We start from the raw sequence: 5,371 nt of genomic DNA, 5'->3' as shown, positions 1-5,371 counted from the left end.
CTGTGGGGACAGAGCTCTGCGCCTCGCGCTTTCTGCTGAGGATTACTTCTTGTTTTGCAGAAGTTAATTCTTTTCTCTCAAAAACAACAACTTTGCAAGTCCTTTTTTTCATGAAAAAGAAAACTTTGCCAGTCTGGTGCTGTGAACTGGCCGGCGTTTTTCCTTGGACGTCTCATGCTGGGGTGATGTTTATTTCTAAATGCAGAAATGCCAAAGACAGGGTTTGTGTTTTTGAGATCAAGCGTGCACACTCAGAGTGAGGGAAAGAATGGTCCCTGCGAATGCTGCCTTGTCCCGGTGGTAAGGAGGGCTGTTTTTCCCCGGGAATCCGCACAGTGCGCCCCATCCTCCCACCCCCGCAGTGCGCCGGGCCGGGGAGCTGCTCCCTTCACCGCCCCGCAGGGCAGCCGGTGCAGCAAGCAGCGCGGGGGGCGGGCCAGCGGACCGAGCCCGCGGGTCTCCAGGGTGCAGTGTGGCCGCTCGCGGCGTACCGCCTCCCGATCGGGCCAGCAGGACAGTCTGTCCGCCGGACCAGCAAGCCCCCTCCTTTGCTGAGTCTGAGCGGGTCGCTCTTCCGAGGCGGTGAAGCTGACTTAGTTTACACCCCAGGGCGCCTCTCTAGCATTACCTGCCAGTGCCCGGAGTTGTAGAGTGCGCTGAGCAGAGAGGGGCCGCCGAGCCTCCTTCTGGAAGCATTGCTAGGTAAGTAATTCAGGTAAACAAAAGAAAGGAGACCAGAATCTCCAAGCCTCCAGTAATTTCTTGTGGTTTATTTTCTCATCTTAATAGTCAACTTTGTGCTAATTGCATGTTCTTTTTCCTAAAAAGCGTCCCGCGGAGCCTGGATGCAGCCCTGCTTTTCCTCCAAATTGTTTAATGTTTACACCTTCCCGGTATATTTCTGGTGCTTTCTCAGGGCCAAGCGCGCCTTTGATGTCAAGCTCCTTTCCTAGTTCCTCTGTCCTTTCCCTCTCTCCCTATCACTTTTGAGAGAGAAAATATGCAATTGGTCTCCCCACCTCTGCTCTTGTTCCCCTCAATCAATTCTGCACAGAATGATTGAGCTGGAATGATCTTTCTAAAGAATAAATGTGACCGGGTCAATTCCATGCTCACGTTCCTTTCGCTTGCCCCTGGTTGTTCTGAGGATAAAAGTCCAAACTCCTACCCTGGCTTACCTCCCTGACTTGTCTCTTAAGAAGTGTTAAGGAGTGTTGACACCTCTTAACTCTCCTGAGCCAAGACAACTCTTTCCATCCCTTGCTGCAACAATTGGACAAATCCTATTCATCTCTAAGGGGCTTACTTCCTCCAGAAGGTCTTCCCAGACCACACCACCCACCATCCACTAAGGATTAGGTTAGGTGTATCGCCTGTGTGCTTACAGAGCCTCCTCTCATAATTGTGGATCACTCCACTTGTTTATAAGTTTCCTTAGGACAGAAACTATGCCTTGTTTGCCAGTGTCTTCCCTGTGCTTCCCTGGACGTTCAGAAAAATATCTATTTATATTTTATTATACTGAAAGAATATAGTTTATCAGCAGAGGCCCAGCTCTGATATTTCTCCTCCGCCATGTAAGACCTCTTATGATCCAAGATAGCTACTGGCTCTCCAACCTCTTCATCCACCTCCCATTAGGAGGAACAGGGGAGGACTAAACGCTATTTCTCTCCTGTTTGTGGAGCCTTCCCAGAAAGACACAGTGTGTCTACTTTCACTTCATTGGTAGAACTTAGTTACCTTACTAAGATAGTTACAAGATTGGGAAATGTAGTTTTTAATCCATATGGCAATATGCTCAGCTGAAAGTCGAGGTCCTGTTATTATGGATGAAGGGGAGGTGGATTTGGGGGGAACTAGCAGTCTCTCCCATACTTCCAAAGCAGCCCAGAAGAAGGTCAACAGTAGTCTGTCCCTTTGACTGCCCAGCATCAGATGTTTCTCACTATTCTCACAATTCTGAAAATAAAAACGATATAAAAGTGCTCCCACTTAATATAATGCAACATCCCTGTACAGTTGAAAATACCTTCACTTTCTCCCCAAAAGGGGTCACACTAAAGGATCATTTTCTGTGTCCAGCTCAAAGTCCAGGATCTCTGGATGATAGTCATTCCTCCTTTAACTCTGTCACTGTCCCATCTCAATATTCTCATCTCACAGATTAAATTGTTAAGATATCTATCACTAATTTATCCTATATAAAATAGAAGAAAATTAAAAGTAAGTGGCAATTAGTTAAAACAGGTATACATAAACAAATGACACAGCAAGGAAGAAAATATAAGTAGAAGTTAGAGTTCCTATTTTTGCAGCTGGCCACAAGGCTGTAACTGGTGTATAATTATACCAATTTATGACTCCTCTCTTCAATGTACATTACCAAATCCCCCTTTCCCTTTATCAAGCGTCTCAGCTAATCAGGGGGTAAGCTTCATGTCTGAGGGACCTGAGTAATTTTTTTCCTCCCCAAAGCCCCAGTAAATAGTTGTATATTCTAGTTGTAAGTCCTTCTAGTTCTTCTTTGTGCGCTGCTGCCACAGCATGGCTACTGACACACAAGTAGTGGTTCTGCACCCAGGAACTGAACCCAGGCTTCCAAAGCAGAGTGCACCGAACTTTAACCACTAGGCCATCAGGGCTGGCTCCGCTAATTTTCTTAATAAAAATTCTTTTCCACCGAGTAGGCCAGTAACAAGAGGCACCACCATGGATGGATTCCATCTATTGGCCTCCTTTTGCCCATGATATAACAGCAACCTTATGTCCCCTTGATTGTCACTATCATCACAGTCAACTCTATAATACGCCTTTTTGCAGTTGCACCCACTGGCATGAGGAGTCTGACATAGTCACCGTCTTAATTTCAGTCTCAAGGGTACTGTGCTTGAGTGCCCTGGTGGAAGAATTCCTTGTTGGTTGCCAAGTAAGACCTTCAAACTAGCAGAGTGCAGAGGTGAAGGGAACACAAATAAAAAACTTGCAAGTGAGTCATTGGGTGTATTAGTGAGAGACGCCTTCCTCTTGGATCCTGTAGCCATGTATCCTGGCTGCAGGAGGAACAACACCCTATACTGGCCTTGAGTCCAGAAGATATTCTCCATACTATAGGGCAGTCATACTATCTTTACAAGCGTGTCTGCCAGCAGGCGCTATAAGTCTACAACTGGGCAATCCCCCATTCTGTAAGGCCAGCCGCTACTGAGGAACAGAAATTAGCCCACCACATTTCTTCTTTTGATGTAAAGTGAGGTCCTTGGTCAGAAGTGATGTTGTGTGGGATACCATGATGATGAACAAGGCGTTCAAAAAGCCTAAGGATGAAAGTGTAGGCACAGTGGGAAAAGAAAGTACATCCAGGTTTGGAAGCATTGACTGTTCCAGTGAGGAGAAAGCGCTGATTCCCTCCATGGTTAAAGAAGTCCAGCCTATCTCATCTGCTTCCAGGTGGCTGTCTAGGACGTCCCCTGAATTTGGTACCTTTCAGAAGACTCATAGTTGTTTAGGGATGCTGGTAAGAAGCCGGGTCAGCCTTGGGAGGAGAAGTCTAGATTGTTAAAAACTATCGTCTCAGTCTCTGGCTGCGGTCACTGTGTCCATGAACCCATTGAATAAGTAGTGGCCTAGCTGGGGAGAGAAGTTGACTTGCATCCACGGGGCAGGTTAACCTGTCCTCCTGAATATTGAGTCTCACTGTAGCTGGGTCTTTTGGTGAACCTGACTTGGTGGCTTGCTGAATCAAAATAACATCCAGCTCAAGATGAGCAGCTCAGACTGCATGGTGTTCTGACTTCCTTGATCAGGCTTTCAGTCTCTTCCATGGCCCAAGAGCAAGCCAAGTCTCTCTCGAAAGGAAATAGTTATTTGACAAAGAAGGCATATATTTGCTCCACACTAATAGTTGACACTGTGATTCTTCTAACAGGGCTTGTCACAGGCACCATACACCTCTCCAATCTGCCATTGACACTTGGAACACCATTGGATCTACTGAGTCATAGGTGGCAGAACGAAATTACACTGTAGCCTGAGCCAGATGGAGAGTCTCTTCTCTCTCTGGGCCCTTCCTCAAAATTGGCACCTCTTTAAGCCACCCAGTAAGTGGGTCAGAGAAGCACACCCGAATGGGACCAATGTTGCTTCCATAGAGAGCACCTCCAAGAATTGGGTCTCCCTCTCCTGTAGGAGGTGGTGTAGGGTGCAACAGCTCATCCTTCCCCGTGGGGGAGACAGCTCAACCTAGATCACTAACCCTCCTAAGAAGCTGCCCGAAAGCCACAAGCCCCTGTTGATTCTTGAGATTTATTTCCCACACTACAATTTGCATGTTTCTCACTAACATATCTAGAACAACTACTATTCGTGCTCTTGAGGTCCTCATAGCATGATATCATCAATGTAGAAGTCACTGTGATGTCCTAAAGAATGTTGAGATGACTAAGATGTCTACAAATCATATTATGGCATGGAGTTAGAGTTGACATAACTCTGAAGCAAGATGGGAAGCCATCCTTGCCAGAATGAGACAAAGCAGCTTTTGGAGTTCTTTGTTTATTGGGAATGAGAAAAAAGCATTTTCCTCCAGAGGCTGTGTGGGTTTGCTGTATTGAAGTCACCACCTTATTAAATTTATGATAAACCATTTCCACTTTCCAAGTCCGGTCCATCTCCTGCGTTAACTGGACAGTTAAATGGGGATGTTGTAGGAATTTGCCACTTCTATAGCATTCAAGTTCAGGTCTAAGAAACGGATATGGTCACAAGATTGTCTGTTGATGACTTTAAGTCAGACCTAGAGAGTTTTTGCTTTTCTTCTGTCATGTGGATTATGTAGGGCCGTAGAAGGCTGCCCATCTATTTCAGTCTAAGGGGCTCATGACCAACTAGTTTCTACCAAGATATCTGATGTACAGACAATTCTGATTCCCAGACTGGCCCTGGGAATGGTCATGGCATGACTTCTACTGAGAAGATCTTGCCTCCTCTAGTGCTTGTGCCACCACGGGCCTCTGGTACCAGGGATCCTCATGAAGGAGCCTGACTTCAGTAGCTCTCAACGGCATCCCTGATGTACATAAAGTAGCTGTGACAATGCTTTTGAGAGGCGGTGGCACTTTCTCACCAATGTATTTCTCAATGCCTTGATGAAGGGAGCGTCTTCTGGTTCCTCTCGGGGGACAGTAAGGGATTGGTGAGTGGGTCATACACAATATATTCACACCAACATGCCTATTTCCTTGGATTCTTGCTTCAGAATTATGCCAAAGAAATTCAGATATCTCACCTTCTCTCAGTATGGGCCACTAGGTTTCATTCAACAAACCAAATGAGCAAATAGTTAGAACCAGGGAGCACATTGAGCTGGAGT

This window comes from Equus quagga, chromosome 2 (genome assembly GCF_021613505.1).
Source record: "Equus quagga isolate Etosha38 chromosome 2, UCLA_HA_Equagga_1.0, whole genome shotgun sequence".
NCBI lineage: Eukaryota > Metazoa > Chordata > Mammalia > Perissodactyla > Equidae > Equus > Equus quagga.
The sequence above is the reverse complement of the archived record's forward strand: the minus strand, read 5'-3'. Positions refer to the sequence as shown.